General features: G+C 45.6%; 1 long non-coding RNA gene across 1 annotated transcript in view; it reads left to right on the top strand.

Moving 5' to 3' along the window:
• Positions 1–12,366: 12,366 nt before the first annotated feature.
• The window catches only part of LOC129387294 (uncharacterized), a 75,831-nt gene continuing 69,996 nt past the window's right edge, over positions 12,367–18,201 (top strand). Inside the window, exons 1-2 of the long non-coding RNA XR_011892577.1 lie at positions 12,367–12,500; positions 14,132–14,286. This is a non-coding gene — a long non-coding RNA (uncharacterized lncRNA). The remainder of the gene's footprint in view (positions 12,501–14,131; positions 14,287–18,201) is intronic.

The following is an 18,201-nucleotide window of genomic DNA, read 5'->3' as shown; positions in this document are numbered from 1 at the left end:
ACAAAAAACCCATAACAGGGCCAGACGACGGTCCTGTTACCTAAAGTACACCACAACACACCTGAACACAGAACATTTCTCATCCTAATAAAATGGCTGTACAAATTACTGATTGGAATGCCTGTGGCATTCTAAACAACTTAGATGACATAAAAGAAATAATACAAGAGTTTAATCCTAGGCTTCTCTGCGTTCATGAAACACACTTGAAAACATCACATACAAACTTCTTAACACAACACACATTATTCCGCAAAGATCGCGACGATGGCCATGCCGTGTCTGGTGGCGTGGCTATTATAGCACAGAGGTCAGTTGCTTGCCAACACCTCCACAGTTTTTATTATTGACGCCGCTGAAGAATGCATAAAACAAACTAACGGACTTGCTAATAATCGTCGTTTGCCTTGGCGGAATGACGAATGCAAAGAGGCACGGAAAAAACAAAATAAAGCTTGGAGCCTGCTTCGTGACTCTCCAACTGCGGAGAACCTCATTAATTTCAAGAAGGCAAAATCACAGGGCAGGGGAACACGTCGACGTGCTAAGCGAGAAAGCTGGGAAAGGTACATATGTAGTATCAATCCGTACAAGGATGAGGGTAAAGTATGGAACAGGGTGAACAGATTAAAGGGCAGGGAAACACAACCGCTTCCTTTAGTAAACGATCAAGGCGACACCATGAAAGATCAGGCAGACTTCCTGGGTAAGCATTTTGACAATATTTCTAGTGCATCACACTATGCGCCAACTTTCCCAAAGTTCAAGGAACGCATAGAGCGAGAGCGCTTTGAACGAAAATGCGCAGCAGATGAACCTTACAACCGCCCGTTTAGTCTCGCTGAACTGAAGGGTGCTCTCAGTTCCTGCGGCAACTCAGCACCAGGTGGTGACCGCATAATGTATGCAATGATCAAGAATATGCATCCAGAAACATTGAACAGACTTCTGTCTCTTTACAACACCATATGGGTATCTGGGCATATTCCATCCTCATGGAAAGAAGCGATTGTCAACCCAATTCATAAGCAAGGCAAAGACCCCGCATTAGCCAGTAGTTATAGGCCAATAGCACTAACAAGCTGCATGTGTAAATTATAAGGAAAAATGGTAAATCGGCGTCTAATATATTTCCTGGAAAGCAACCGTCTACTTGATCCCCTTCGATGTGGTTTCAGGGAGGGTAGGTCAACAATAGACCACCTTGTTCCCATTGAGGCAAATATTAGAGAGGCTTACATACACAAACCATTTTTTCTCTCTGTATTTCTGGACTTGGAGAAGGCCTATGACATAACATGGCGATTCGGAATCCTCCGAGACCTATCTGCGATGGGTGTACGCGGCAATATGCTAAATATGATAGAAAACTATTTGACTAACCGCACATTCCGTGTTAGAGTGGCCAATGCCCTGTCCAGGCTATTTACTCAAGAGACTGGTGTGCCACAAGAGGGCGTGCTTAGTTGCACCCTCTTCATTGTGAAAACGAATTCCCTCCGCAAAGTCATTCCATCCTCAATGTTTTATTCAATATATGTAGACGATGTGCAACTAGGATTTAAAACTTCTAACCTTGCTGTCTGCGAGCGCCAAGTCCAACAGGCAGCGTCTGACACTACTAATTCGTCGCCGTGTCAAGGTAAGGGTTGGAACTTCTTCTGCACGTTGCTAAAGGCTTATTTACTTCGTATTGAGTTGTGCCACTGTTAACCGCATGAACGAGCCACGGAGGAGGGTATGGCGGCCTTGAAGCCATAAACAGCTTTTGCCAATTTGTTCGGTTGAATTTGATTTTGCGTTCTTGTTTATAATCACGCGCGGCTGTCAGTTATGATGGCAGCGATAACAGTGACGTGAAAGCGTCCGAGATGCGGGGCATGTTCGAATCAATGATGAAGTTCGAAAAAAAATGAAATGGTTCGTTAAGAAATGCGGACTGGGAGCACATATCGTTCGGTTGAGAGGGCTTTAAGTTGATTTATTCAAGAATGTCACGCAGAGGCTTCTAGAAAATAGTAGTGTGCTAGTATTGCAAAATAAATGTGGCAATTTCGAAAGCCGTCCACGTGCAATTTTCGCAGTATGCCAATAATACGCCCTCTTTCAACCTCTGTACCATGCCATGTGAGCTGGAGCGTTGGTAGCCATTGGTAGTAGCGTTGTTAGCCATCCGACACAGCGGAGCACCAGATGGTTATGTCGTCCGCGTAAATGGTTTGGCTTAGCCGGTCGATCTTCGAGAATCGTTCGGAGAGCCTGATCATCACGATTGAAAAGCGTCGGCGAGAGGACTGATCCCTGGAGGGTACCCGCTGTCCGAGCTCGACTGCTTCGAACACAAGGTCTCCCGCTTGTAGGACGGCCTCGCGCAGGGTAAGGAAGCAGCGGACAAAGTCATAGAACCGACGCCCGAGCCGAAGGTCTGTGATGGGCTTCAGGATCGACGAATGAAATCCCGAGTGTTTCCTCCATCAAGAATCTGATGCTTTAGTAGTAACATGACGTCTTCTGCAGATAGCCGTGGTCAGAGGCCGATTATGTGGTGCGGGAGGCATTCGTGGTCACCGTGGTATCGACCGATCCTGTTGAGGACGACGGGTTCGGCCACCTTACCCACGCACCACGTGAGCGAGATGGGGTGGAGGTGATCTACGCTAGGCGCCTTCTAGTTTGGAAATAAAGATCGCGTGGGCGAGTGTTCAGGCGTCGGGTAGCTCACCTTTCTTCCACACTTCGTTGATGGTGTCGGTAAAGTAAATGACGGAGGGGTCATACAGGTTGCGCAGGAGCTTGTTTGTGATGCAATCTGGACCGGTGGCGGAGCGGCCGTTGAGTTCGTGGAGAGCTCGGCGTACCACTTCGGCGGAAAACTCGGCGTCGAGAAGGGCGTTGTTGGGACCGATGTATTCGGCATGAGGAGTCAACGGACCCGTGGGAAGCGCGAGATATTACTGTGTGAGGGTCTTGGTGACGTCTTCCGGCGGTGAGGTCCGTTTGACTTGATGGAGTATCTTCGCGAGCGAATGGCACTGCTTAGTACGGGTGTTGGTGTCGTCGAGCAGGTGCTTAAAGTGGTTTCGCGTCTTACCGTTACAGATCTACCCGTTGATCAAGTTAAAGATCTCGTCCCACTGCTGTTTGGAAATGGTGTAGCAATGATCCCTTATGCTCTTGTTTAACTCGGATACGCGTTTGCGGAGGCTGCGATTAAGGCGCTGGCCTTTCCACCCGGCCACGATGCACTGTTTGGCCTCGTGCAAGTGGGCGAGGCGACTGTCCATCTCCTCAGTGGGCACGTCCGTACTGAGAGTTCTGGTGGCCTTAGCAACGTCGACGTTCAGCTGAGCCGCCCACGTCTCGAGGTTCGGGGCGTCGTCTGGAGGGATTCGTTCTTCGCGAGTCTTACGGAAGAGGTCGCAATCGACCCAGGTGTACGACTTGGTCTTCCTGCCGACGAATAGGGAGTGTACGGCGAGTAGAAAGTGGTCGCTACCGAGGTCTGCCGTAAGGTTGGACCAACGGGTGTCAGCGATGCTCATGATGAAGCAGAGATTCGGGGTGGTGTCTCTTTGCGTAATGTCTCTATTTCGACTTGGTGCGGGTGAAAAAAGCCTTGTCCGTAATGACTCGTTACTCTTGGGGGTGTCGTACGTGTAGCCGCAGGTGCGATGTGCGGCGTTAGTGTCGGTTGCGATCACTAGTGAGTTGGTGCAGCTGCGCGCGCGCTCCTGTCATTTCTGAGTTCCGCTATCGCGGCCGTGAGTTTCTATATCGTATTTTTCATCATCGCATTCTCATGTTTTAGGAACGCTATCTCGGGTGTGGTGTGTGTGCCGTGCTCTGGGAGTGAACACGACCCTAACCTGTGATGTAGCGTTTCCTCTTCCCCGTTGGTGTCCGCCCAAGTGAGGGTGCCACGCTTATTCTTATTGGAATTGCCTTCAGGTGGTGGTGCCAGAGGGTTCAGCGATCGTTGGCGGCTGGAGCGAGACTCGGCGCGGGAGCCTGAACGGGACCAAGCAAGGCCCCGCGATGCAGATCCGGTGGGGGCCCCGCGTGGCGCACTGCTAGAACGGGGCCGAGGACCGCTACGGGATCTCGATGCGCGCATGGAGCGGCTCTCGGAAAGGTCCTTCAACCTGGACTGTCTGCCAACGAATCAGCTATCTCTCCGAAGTTGCCTGAATTCATAGTCGTCGGCGCGGGAGCAGGACTTGGACTTTGTAACTCGAGCGTCGTCGCCTCGCGTTGGACGTGCTCCCTCCCATTGTCGTCGTCGCACTACGTAGGGAATGTGGTAGCGTTGGTTACATGCCTTATCGGCAGTTAGGTGGGCTCCGCCACATAGCTTACACTCTTCTAAACTGATGCTCCGTATCGTTCGTGGCACCGCAGCCTCGCCAGATTGCGTTCCCAGAGTTAGGGCAAACTTCCGCGCGATGGCAGAGCTGACTGCAGGCGTAGCAGATATCTGCCTGCGGTACGGCGTGCATTGCGCCAGCACCGACCCATTATGTACGAAATTGGTCACGCGATAACCGTCGAAGGCCACGATTACTGCGGTGGTACTGCCAATGTGCTTGGCGGCCAGGGTTAGTGGAGTTCTGTCGTTGACGATCTCTGCATCGATGTCCGCCGAACCGTCTTTTACGGGGATCCCATGGATGACGCCTATACACCTACATTGCGGTGCCGCTTCGTAGGCACTTACCTCGAAGATCTCACCGATCCAGATTTCCTTTACCCGTACGAAGCGTTTCGTGTTTCCTCTATGGCGTGCTCGCTACTAAGATGTTCTGTTTGTTGTCAGGCCAAAGCGTGTCCCAGTGTTGTTCCGCTGGACTGATACCTGCCGAGGTGGGAATGGCGGCGGCGGCGACCATTGGGCCAACCCTGGCGATATTATGTCCTCCTTTGGGCCTGATAATGATGCCGATATCGTCTTTTGGCAGTTGCTGCATTCTGCTCGCTCGGATGATGTTATTTCAAACATTTTGTCTACCGCGGGCCTTATTCTCGCCGCGTTTCAGCGCGCTGTATGACGGAGTGGGGTTAGCGTGGACATTTTGATATATTTCTCTGCGAGACGCGGTGGTTTGCGAGCCTTGAGCTGTTGTGTTTTCCTCCCGGCAAATATCCTCCTCTGACACTTAATTGATATTCCATTGTTTAGCGAGAAAGCGCAGCTGATGCGGAGGCGGCGGCGTAGAAGAGAGCACCGTGCCAGCTGCGCGGCTGCGCTAGCGAGTGCGTGCCATGTCGCTGTTGGCACTTGCTAGAGCTAGCGAGGCTGCGGTCGAGCGACGATGGTAGAGTCCTCGAAAACCGTGGAAATAAACACTCACTGCGTCCAAAAATGTGTCCGCAGAGTCCTTGTGTCTTTACGATGCAGTTTTATACAAATATAGCGTTGAAATCATAAGAAAGCGTCGCAAAAACGTCGAGTAAAGCAGAAGCCGAAGAGAATGCAAATGGCCCCAGCGTCGTCTTCGTTCTGTCTGCACCATGATGCCCGTAATAAAACGTGATTTTCTGAAGAGGTAAAGAAAAGAGCATTTTCCTTGCAGAAAATTGGAAGCACTTTTGAGGCAACCCTGAATCAGCGTGCGCATTGCGGACCAATTATCAGTAAAGTTGCATTACTCAAAGACTAGCAGCATATTTGAGAGAACGGCTTCAAATAGCAGCGAATTTGCATGGCAGGAAGTTTTTTTTTTTTTTTGCGCACCCTGGAGGGGGCCAAGAAAAACATGCTTCAATATGGAAAATATAATGGCCCTTTTAAGTTAGGTATTAAGAAATTTCGCTTTAATTACATGACATGTGTTTACGACGCAATGTCCGGTACCTTCGTTCAATTGACATGATTGCCTGCATGGTCAACAACCAACGGGTTTTGTCAATTTTTATCAAACTCAACGCGCGAGCGCCGAAGTGTCGAAATTCTCTCTTTCGTATAATAACATACGCAGTATCTTTCAAAACTTGTCGAGTTAGAACTATATCGGGAAAATACTAATACGACGTCCTGGCTTTCACAGAAAGGTGGTTCACTTGGATTGGGCACAGTACGATTAAACTCCGGAAAAGAGCGCTTGTCTTACACTCTTACGTCCCTTCGTAATCACTACGACCTAAACAATTTTGACTTCTTTGATTGTTCATATCTGAATATCCGCAAATTATACACAGTGATGTATAGCTCTGAGATTTCTACTACTTAACACTGGTTTTATTACAAACTTTGTCTCGTTTATTAAATCCATAACCGTATCGATTTGTTTCATCTGGTTGTATGTAACTGTCTGTAACAAGTTGATTTCTATATTGTTTTTCCTGTACATTCAGTGTATTTACTCTAGACATCTGTAATTTGATAGCATTTCAGATATACATCTTTGCTAAGAAACTGTTTTGTGTGTATTTTTATGAGGACTGTAAAAACTGCCTTAACTTCTGTATTACCTTACCATTTCCTTTACTTAGTGTGTGCCCTATACTACTACGCTCTCGGTTAAGTTTCAATTTTTATTTATTTTGCGGTAGTGCTGTTACCGCTCAGAAATTTTTCTATGAGGGTGTGGCCTAGTCAAGCTGTTCTGAAAAACAGCTCTTTGTCACAGTCCTTCTTTCTGTATCATTGACAGAATGCAAATAAAGATTTATTTATTTATTTATTTATTTCACGCCATGAGTTCGTAACCGGCGCTAGCTAGATTACGTGATCTAAGTACCGTAATGAGCGATTAAAGAAAGGAGGGGGCGGGTATCTTATCGCCGTCAAAAAGCACGTAACGTATTTTCTAGTCGGTACTTGCTAATTAGCGAGAATATCGGTTGAATATAGCAGGGGCCTCAAATTCAGCTCAACTTGTGGGCCGCATTTACACAATTTTGTCCCTGAAGGGCAGGGACAGTGAAGAAGTTCGAGAGAGAAGAGGGGGAATAGCGGGGGGGGGGGGGGGGGGGGCTGAACAAAATGTCAGCAAACGTTGCCATTTGAAAGAAGGTTTTTCCCGTATCGCCAACAAAACGTTATTAATCGCAAGAGGCGAGGAAATAATCCCAGTACCATTTAGCAAAGTCACAGAGTTCTAAACACGCTAAATTGATGCCTGCAAACGCTTAGCTGCAACGAGAGAAGAAGTTTCCTCATTGACATCTTCTGCGGAGACGATCCTTATGGTCGATTGCATCTGTTTATCAGTCATCCTTGACCGGAGAGCTGACTTCCTTACCTTCAGCAAGCAGAACTGGTGTTCGCACAGGTAGGCACTTCCGAATATGGCGATGATCCAGGCAGCCTGTCGATGTAACGCCGGGAAGCATGCATCGTCAAGAAACTCGTAAATGTCTGGCGCTCCCACGTCCTGAAACTTCTGCTTCAGCGGACTATTAGCCTGCTGCTCAAGAACTTTCATCTGTAACTTGGGCACGGCGTCCTCCACCGCACCTAAAAGGACAGACAAAATTCGGAAATCATCGGCGAGGCTGGTGATGTCCTTGAAGCTCTCCTCTAATTCTCTTTGGTGAACGTGGAGGAGATCAGGCAAGACATCACAGGATCCTTTATCCACGTTCTCTAGCGACTTGAAGGTTAGAAAATGCTCAAACATCTGAAGTCTCATCTGACGCTCCCAAAGCTGCAACTGAGATTGAAAGCCCGAATGTCGTCATGAATTCTTGTAATGAGTTTGTGTTTTCCCTGAATTTTAACGTTGAGGTAGCTCAAATGATCAGTAATATCACTGGACAACAGGATAGAGTGAAGCCACTTCTAGTCGAACAGTTCAACAATGGCCCCGTTGTTCCTCTTCATGAAGGTGTCAATTCCCTCTCGGAGATCAAAAAATTATTTCAGCAGTATTGAACAACTCAGCCATCGCACCTCTATGATATAAAATTCCTGCATATTCATTGCCAACCGCTTCTAAGAGAGATACAAATTGGGGGTGGTTAAGGGTTAAGAGCCAAAAACATTCGAAGAGAAACCAGTTCGTCGGCCTCGCCCGTCAAGTACCTTTCTGGTGCGGACAGCTCTCCAATGTAGGTTGAAGGCTCATGAACACACTTATTAAGAAAATAAAAAAAAAATATTGGGGAAGACAGTCATGTGCGCGCCGGGCTGCTAGTGAAAGGTCCGCTGGTATCTATGATATCTCACGTAAGCATCTTATCGATTTCCTTGTGCATTACTTGGCGCTCAAAGGGAGACGCGGCAAAGCGGACGGTGAATGGGCCTGGCGTTGCCATGTGTGTATTTGATGTTTCACAACGGACGTTTGACCCTATGGCCGGTCATCGAGATGGAAAATGTCCCGGTACGAAGGGAGAAAGCAACGAAGTGCGTCCGCGTCATGGGTCGATAGGTCAAGAACGAGCATTGTCGTCAATAGTTCTAAATGGCTTGTATAGCCCGAATCAACAGAGGTAGGCGACGCAGAATCACCAGTTAAGGTAGAAACATGGTAGACGCAAACCGAGGCCAAGGTTGAAAGAGATATGGTCTGAGGTTGCACTTGAGGGCAGGGGCCTACATTCACCACAGGAAGACAAGTGGCATTGTCTTTTATACGGACGGAAGTTTCTGGCTATGCGATCTTTTGTGGCAGGAGTAGGGTAACGTTGTGTGACGCGATGTAGTCTATCGGCAACAGGTGGAAGCGTGAATATACGTCGCGGTTCGATGACCTAGGCGAGCATAATCGCTTCGCCTACCTCACCGTAATCGTAAAGATAAAAGCAACGTAATCGAAAACGTAAACGAGATGTACGGAGATTGATGCCGCGCACCTCCACCAAAATGTTGCGGGGAGAAGAGAGGTTAAATACATTTACAGGATATTGAACGGCATTGATTTACATATACCATCTGCAGCTTCGTCTCCGGTGGTGCTTGGTAATGTGTATATACACACACACACACACATTTATCCTCCTGAGACCCCGCTATGGGGATTTGTCCAATATATTGGACATTCAGAAGTGAGACAGTACTCCTGTGACAAGTATTTCATCCTACTAAAACCGCGCTGTCCAACTAATTGGACGCCTGCTTGCGCCATCTATGCAGCATTTATGAAAATACATCGTTCAAATTCCCACCGAAACAGTTCCACAATGACGGCATTCAGCAGCGCGGCGTTTTACGGCAGCTGCCGGAGAAGTAAGCACTATTTCTCGTATTTCTACCCGCTTTCAGGGCATATCTTTGATTTTATAATAACGTTAATACAACAGCGTACGCGCAGAATACGAAATTTCGACTGTTCGCGCGCTTACTTTTTTTTACGCTTCCTTTGATTTCGCATGTCCATTACGTTGGACGCTAGGACTCAACCCGGTTATTTTGACCGCGTTTTTGCGATGGCCTTGTTATGAACAGCAGGCGAGTACTGTTGGCATTTAGCGGCTTGTCCATGAAATCGCGTCTCTTTTTTTCTTTGGGGGACCGGCCTCGCGTGTCTGATGAATTAAGCCGATAACTTTTCTTTTTTAAGTCTACGGCTAGGACCCGCAAGGCAGCAGTGGCAGGCGGTCTCGTAAGAGAAAAAAAAAAACATAACAATATCCCTCAATCAAATATTGTGCGCATGTACAACGTCAAGATGGGTGGTGTCGACAAGGCAGACCGAATGATAAGTTACTACACGATAAAGCACGCGTTAACAAGTGGACAATCAGAGCCATCTTTCACCTCTTCGACATTGCCCTCAGCAACTCCTGGGTGCAGTACACGCGGGACATACGCTCCCTAAAGAAATAGCGGAAAGAAATACTCTGTTCTCAGTTCCGCCAATCTGTTACTGAGACTCTCGTGGCTCAAAGGAAGCAGCAGGATGAAACGGAGAGTGAGAACGAAGCCGAGTGGCATCCGCCATCAAAGCAGGCTCGACTGTCTCCTCGAGAACCCCAAGAAAAGAGCACTACCCACTGCTCAATGCAGGCAGACACTGCAAACGCTGCCCGTTGCAGACTACAGGCCTGCGACATGAAAACGAAGTTCTTTTGCACCAAATGGCGGTTCTTAGTCTGCATCACCAAGGAAAAAAAGGTGTTTGAAATTACCCACAGGAAGTGAACACAAGAGAAAAATTTTTCTTGAGCAGAGGAATGCTCTTTTTAATGTACTTCATTCACTACTTTGTCTTTCGAGTTATTAAAATATTTTTGCACGCGACTTTGAGCGCACTCTCTGCGGTACGTCATTACGTGCGCGCTGGGTGAAAAAAGACCGGGTAGCATCCCAGTGTCCAATATATTGGACATCGCGCTATGCTGAAACTATCAGGGCTATTGAAAAAACATTTAACACTTTTCACCTTCATAACCCTGCTGACTTATTCTGAAAGTTTGGGAAAAATCTGTGCACCTAAACACATCCCGGGTCTCAGGAGGATATATATATATATATATATATATATATATATATATATATATATTCTTGCCAAGCGGTGTGATATCATGGATTCCTGATACAGCTCTCTGTTGCTCAGCACGTGCAACAGAAGTGTTTTTGCGACCGCGAAAGAAGCCTGCAAATGCGCGCAAAACTGTCGCGCGACTGGCCGCTCGAGGCACATTGCCTGTATTTGCGGGCTTTATTCACGCTCGGAAAAACACTTTTCTGTAGCACGTATTAAGCAACAGAAAGCTGTATGGGGAGTTTTTCATGTTGCTCTACAATTTTCTTATTGATATTTTTCATGTAACCATAATATTTCAGCAGTTGATTAAAAATTAGGACTAATTATGTAGTTAGGTAGAATGAAACAATAATATGAGTGTCTCCTAGCAACATTAGCAAACATTAGCTTTATTCTGTACAGCTAAGTGGCATTTGTATATTTCTAAGCTCTGGCTAAAGTTGGCTGGGACAGCCTCTATATATATTGCTTCTACAGTTTCCCGTGCCAGAACTACAATATCTTTATGAGACATACTGTAGTGGGGGACCCCTGATACATTTAGACCAAAGGGGATACTTACATTCAGAGAAGTCGTGATATAACCGTATGACCGGAGCTTCGATCGGGTCGCTAAATATCTAACACATGCATATGCTGTAATATTCCTAGTAGTAGGTCAACTAGTATGTTTATCTCAAAACTAACTAATTATATTTCCGTACTGCATTAGCTAGAAATATGAAATTATTATAGCGATGTGTTTCGTGCCACTGACTGTGCTGTTTCTTTTTTCTTCTTTTTAATAATATTTTCACATGCTTACTCCAAGTTATCAATACCTTCATATATGCGAATTGTTTGTATCGACCTGACTTAATAAAGGGAAAAGCAGACATCAACCCGTGCGTAGCAATTGCTACAAAGGAAACCTGTATGGTTTCCTCGAAAGAAAAGCGTCACAGTTGACGTAAAATTCGTCCTGGTTCGGGACTCGAACTCGGGACCACCGCTTTTACGGGGCAGCCGCTTTACCATCTGAGCTAACCAGGCGGCTATCAGATGGCAGGGCGCAGTCGAATTTGTCGACAACACGAAGCAAAGGCAAGGATTTCACGTAATAGTTCTGCGGAAATGCGCAAGGTAGAGAGAAGTAACTAATAAAGGGAAACTCAGACATCCACCCGTTTGTCTGACTTGCACCTGAGTAGCAAGAAGGTGTCTGTATCGTCCTTACTCTTTGTTTACAACATTTCGCATTGTTATTAGCACAAACATAACGATGTTTGAAACCACAGTCGCAGTTGTATTTGTTACCGACCCTGCGACAGCCTTACATATAAGGCTAGCAGTACATATTAAATAAAATGCCCAACTCTACATCGAAGCCATCACAGTCTTCAGTTACTCAAAACTGACATTTGGAAACTGCGAAACAGAAGCTTGATATCGTTAATGACTTAACATTGACTTTCTAGACATCCTGATGTAGTGGATAAAAATGCGCCAGATATACATCGACATAGTCTGTGGGAGGAAAGCTGGCAATTTTACTTGTGACACATACGTCAGCCACCCTAATTACCTTGAAGGCATGTTAGCACTTCTCCCTGCTTTTCCTTCCTTCCTTCCTTCAATCTCGCTTCCTCATTAGGTGTAAGCACTTGGTGCAGAAAAGGACAATCACCACAAAGAGTACCTGGTGACCGTTTATTTCTATTATGAAATTCGCAAAATTATTATTTGCAAGCTTTATAACACATATGTACTGAAATATGTTGCATACAAACAAGCTTATACTTTGGTCTCAAGGTCCTCGTTAGAAAAGCGACATTTTCTTTCTCACCAAGCGTTTATGCTTCTTTGTATTATAATACTCAATCATACGCTATGAGTTCCCCAATAAAAAAACAAACGCAATAAACCTATTGTGTTACCTTTCAAAGCTCTAACTTAACTACCATCTGCGACAGTCGTTTCCTGAAGCAGTCTCGGATCAACATGAGTTTTCTTGTTCTCGCTTGTTCGGTTGGGCTTGCTGCTGGCAGCTTTGATTACGCTGGTAGGCCCACTCTGGAAGATTTGAAGCAGGTAAGATATAGCATCTCTCTATAATGCTTCCTTCTTTCAAAGAGACATCTTTGTTGTTGAAATTTCTCATCAGCAGAACTTGAAATAGTGTCTGTACTGTCTGCTCAACACCCATAATATTTATGGCATCAAAATTTTACTATTGGTGCTGAATTATATGCCTTATGTTTCATTTTACTAGAACGAAATATTAAAAATTCAAGGGGACACCTTATAGTAGGACGCACGGCATATTAGTCGTAGTCGTCTCGAGATACACATATTGCTTTTTGAATAACGATTAGTTAGTTAATTAGCTATATAAGTATTAAAAAGTTTATCTGTTCTTTTTAGGTCATAAGTCGCATTTGAGAAGCTGTAGAAGCGTGCATAATGAAGTTGCTTGCATATCACTAAATTAACAGGAGTCTCTTTTCGCGATCGTGGAAGAAAGCTTACGAAAAATGAAAAAGAAAAAGAAAACTTCGCTTTGCGCTTGAGCGTCGGGACTGAAGCGCTCTTAATTGTGTATCTAAAGAACGAAGCCCACATTCTCCTGGAAATCCGACGAGTGTATTTGTATTGATGTTCAATGCCAGCCTATCGTATATCAGTTAGAACCGTGGCCGATCTGAACCTACGCAATATATGTGCGATGTTAGGTTGGAAGACAAGGCTAATCGCTTCCTTCACTTCAAGCAATTATTACTCATACGGTCATTCACGCAATATCTGGTGTCTGTACAACTATGCTTCTATGTCTCCAACCGTTTTCTTGCCAGCTTTAGTCACTAGAAAATATGCTGCCTTATAGGTAGATCACCCGAGTGTTAAAGTGAGGGAGTCGGGTTCGAAAGCAACCATCGGACGAATTTGGGCCCCTGGGTATGTTCATTAATGAACCTCTTTGACGCCAGCGTTAACTGCCAACGTTAACTTTTATGTGCATGTAGCGCCACGCTGCTGCACGTTAGTGGAGAAAAGACGTCATGGTTTGTTTCCGCTCCTTTCACCTGGTAGCTTTGCTATCGCCATCATTTGTTTTCTACTTCACGTATACGCCACCTGCACTTATCATGCCCGTACTGGCCACCACATAGAAGCATTCCTTAAATTGTGAAGAAATACGGTTTGATGTTTGCAGACAACAAGCTAAAGAGAGAAAGTGAAGAAAACACGAACATGGAAGCACAGTAAAAGTATGGTGGCGAATTTTTAACATTGGGCTGGAAACAGCTTTATACAAAATTTCACTGCTTTCGTGAAACCGCCATCGTGAAGGGACACTTACTGCGCTAGTACTTTTATTCGATATGCGGTCGCTTCGTCAGGGAGATTCGGCCGTCCCAACCGGCCGGCATGGGCGTGTTTAGTGCTCCGGCACACTGTGGAGCCACCGTAATGGACTGTACGATGACTGATGTGGAGGTGAGCGGAATTTATCAGTGGGATTCACTTGGGCGACCGCCAATATTTGGGCTGGGCCCCTGTCGTTATTACCCAAATGTTCCTTTCTAACCTACGCCTAATTTGGCACAGCAACGAGTTCGGTTCTCCCATTTACCCAGAATAGCTTACTTTGTTTCAGGAGGATGTTGCATCGTGTAGATAGTGTTTATATGACGAAGATCGTGTGCTTTCTTTCTTTTCAGTTTTACGAAGTGGATAAAGATATTTACGTCCTGCAAAGATCCTTCTCTTTAGTCGGTCGGGACAATCAAGAAGCAAAGTGCATCTATAATGAAGGAATATCCCTGCAAGAAAATACTCTTATCCTTAAGGAAGCATACTTACGCGGCCTGACAATGTAGGTGCCAATGTTTCATCCTGCGGGACTTGTCTCGTGAAGCCGACTTAGCTTACATGGAGGCGAAACTGTCGTCTTCACGTACTGCTGCCGCCTTCGTTACTCCTTGCTATCAAAGAGGAGACGCCATACACGGTTTACACATAGAAGATAACGACATATTGTAGCCGCATTGCTTATTTATTTATTTATTTATTTATTTATTTATTTATTTATTTATTTATTTATTTATTTATTTATTTATTTAAAAAGCTTTCAGGGCTCGAAAGCGCTACAGAAAAGAGGGGGAAAATGGCAAGGCGTGCAAAAAAAAGTAACAAGGCGTCTTGTAAAGCGATCTTGAACTTGTGGTCATCAGTTATGATGGCGATTGTGGAGGGAAGGTGGTTCCACGCGACACATATTCGTGGAACAAAAGAATGATTACACAGTTTTGTGTGACAGGAAGGTAGACCCACCTTGAAGCGATGATCGGTCCTTCTATATATATAATGAGCTGGAGGAAACAGAACATTCTTCAGTTGTTATATACATTTATGAAAAAGGTTAAGGCGAGAAGAATTTCGACGCAACAAAAGGTCAGGCAAATTCTGGTTTTCATCATCGATGTGACACTGGAACGACGTGAATAATTCGATAAGATGAAACGTGCTCTGCGATTCTGAATGGCTTCAATTGTTTGAGTGAGTGTAGCCTGAGTAGGATCCCATATGGCGTATGCGTACTCTAATTTAGAACGTACCAACGTTTTGTAAAGTGTTAACTTCAGGGACGGTGGGGCATATAAAACGTTTCGCTGCAGATAACCAAGCATGCGATTGGTGTTGTTAGTTACACATTCGACATGCGTATTCCACGAAAGATTAGAAGAAATGTGAACACCAAGGTATTTATAGCTGTCAACAGATGGTAATGTAATATTGTTGAGGCAGTAAGTACGCGGATAATGATTAGTGCTGTGGCGAGAAACATGCATACTTTTACATTTAGTTGTATTAAGTGTTATGAGCCATTGACTGCAACATTCAAATACCCCCTCTAGATCACGTTGCAGGTTGAGAAGCAAACAGTCGGACAGTTGAAGAAAGGCAAGTTGGAAGATCATTAATGTAAATCAAGAAGGGCAGAGGGCCCACAACGGACCCTTGCGGGACACCAGGTGCTACAGTAAAATTAGGTGAAGAGAAGTCGTTAGCCGTCACATACTGACTACAGTGAGAGAGAAGTTCCTTAATTCATGCAAGTACATTGGAATCTATGTTAAGTTGACCAAGCTTGAAGATAAGTAGATCGCGTGAGTCGGAGTCAGATGCTTTAGCAAAATCTGAATGTATGCAATCAGTATCAAAGTCATGATCCGCGTTAATAAACAAGTCGGTAGTAAAACATAGAAATTGCGTTTTGCAGGAAACTGCTTTACGAAATCCATGCTCATAAATGCTGAAGAAGGGATTGGATTCAAGGAATTCAATGAGGTGCGAGTATATGATATGCTCAACGATTTTTACTGGAATGGATGTTAATCATATGGGGCGCTAATTATTGGGGGAATATACATCACCAGATTTATGCACAGGGACCACCTTCCCTATCTTCCAATCAGAGGGCAGTGTAGACATCTGTATTGACTGTAGAAAAAGCTTTGACAATATTAGTGAAGAATAAACCACTGTACACTTCAGAAGTTTTGATGAGATACAAACTGCACCGGCCGATGAACACACTTTTAAGTTTACAATCATCATTCCGACACCTCTGCATCAATAGCGATATAACACATTAGTAAGAACTTGGTTTTTTGAATATGCGGAAATACTGTGTGGGTGCTCTTATGCAAATGAGTAACAAACACATTTTTCAGAACGTTGCAGCATTCGCTTTGAACTACTGGAGCATTAGATTGGGATAATTGAATGCGTGACCTTTTAGTACCGTTAATAATGTTCCAAAATTTACGGGCATTCGAACAAAGTAGCAAAGCAAGGGTTTTATCAAAGAATTCGTTCTTGGCTTTTGAAAACGCAGTATAGAATTCTCTGTTGAATGTCTGATAGCAAGACCAGTGGTCTATTCTGGCAATGAATTTTGCGCGTCGAAATATCCGCTTCTTTTTGTTGCGCATGCGCTTTACCGTGTTATTAAACCTTGGAGAGCGAGTACTTTATGAAACCTTGCTTTCAGGTTCAAAACGATCAATAAGAAGCAATAGTTTGCTTTTATAAAGCAACCAGTTGGCCTGAACCGATGACTGCTCAAAACCGGCGAAAAACCGATAAGCATAAGACCTTAAATTCCCTATTCATTCCAGTAACGTGTGCTTTACAGTAGTCTTGGATTACCCTAATTTTTTCTTGTTGGAAACCTTTGCCCATAGAGTGAAGTGAATTGTAGAGTGATCGCTAATTCCCGGTGAATTAGTTAAGCCGGAAGCTAGGTCTGGCGTAGTGTAAGTATTAAGTCTAGAATATTCGCGGAAGTAGGAGTTATGCGAGTCGGAAGGTGAACGAGCTAAGCTAAGTTGAAGTGCTGACAAAAAGTTAAAAACTTCTTTGCTTTCAGCTGACTTGTGTTTTCAGGAAACCGAGTCTCGTTCCCACCTGATATCAGGAAAATTAAGGTCGCCAAGTGAGACGAGGGGCGATTTTGAGTATCAGACGAAGAGCTGATTGACAACATCGTGCAGTTCACTACAGACGGACAACGATGCAGTTTGTGGCCGTTAACAGACACAAAAAATCATTTCGCGAGAATCAATGAGCACGCGCACACGCTCATGCTCAAGCGAGGATACAATTGGAATTACATGAGAAGCAAGATTATCCGCAACCACCAGCAGAACGCCACCACCGGACCGGTAATCACGATCACATCGGTAAAATTCGTAGCACTTTTGACAATCCAAAATTTCTTCATTTTTAACTTTTGCAGAAAGCCAAGTCTCTGTTAGACCAACAATATTGCTGCAGGAAGAAAGCAGGCCCACGACTGATGTATATGGCGTTCAGGCAACTGCCAGACGTCGTCTTCCTCTAGTCTAAATCAATTTCTTCCTTTCCTTCACGGTGACATCACCCTCCCGGCGGGGGAGCTCCGTCCCGGTGCACGTTATAGAGCCTCAGGTAATGGGGGGACATAGGGCTTGAGTCTGGCGACGTGAACAACATCGCCGGTGACGTTGGGAGGCACTGAAGGCTGACCGACTGGGGCGATCTCGTATGTCACGTCGGACAGTTGGCGTAAGCTCTGGTACGGACCAGACTAACGGGAAAGTAGTTTTTCCGACAAACTGACACTACGTGAAGTCGTCCAGAGAAGGACAAGGGAACCAGGCGAAAAATTGTCGTCTTGGTGCCGAAGGTCGTAGCGTCGCTTTTGAGAAGCTTGCGAGACTGTGAGGCGATGTCGGGATACATCTCGGGCCTGGGCGGCTAAGTCAATAGCATCGCGAGCGTAACTAGCGCGGGGTGATTGCACTGCGGAAGGTGGCAACGTGTCAAAGGGCAAGGTGGGGTTGCGGCCATACAAAAGGTAAATGTGCGAAAATCCGGCAGTGTCGTGACGGGACGAGTTGTATGCGAAAGTGGTGTATGGTGAAGCGGCGTCCCTGTCGCGGTGATCGTCGGAAACGTACATGGCCAGCATTTCAGTTAGTGTGCTGCTCGGAGAGGCCGTTTGTTTGAGGGTGGTACGCGGTAGCAATCTGGTGTTCTGTAGAACAGGAGCGGAGCTCATCATCGACGACCTTCGATAGAGAGTAGCGGCCGCGATCCGTCAGCAACTGGCGAGGGGCACCGTGGCGCTGGATGGCGTCGTATAGTAAGAAGTCGGCGACATCTGTAGCGCAGCTGGTTGGCAGCGCTCGTGCGATGGCATATCTCGTGGCATAATCTGTTGCCACAGTAATGCATTTGTTTC

The sequence above is a fragment of the Dermacentor andersoni genome, chromosome 2, assembly GCF_023375885.2.
Source record: "Dermacentor andersoni chromosome 2, qqDerAnde1_hic_scaffold, whole genome shotgun sequence".
NCBI lineage: Eukaryota > Metazoa > Arthropoda > Arachnida > Ixodida > Ixodidae > Dermacentor > Dermacentor andersoni.
Note: the sequence above shows the minus strand (reverse complement) of the source record. Positions and strands in the feature narration are given on the sequence as shown.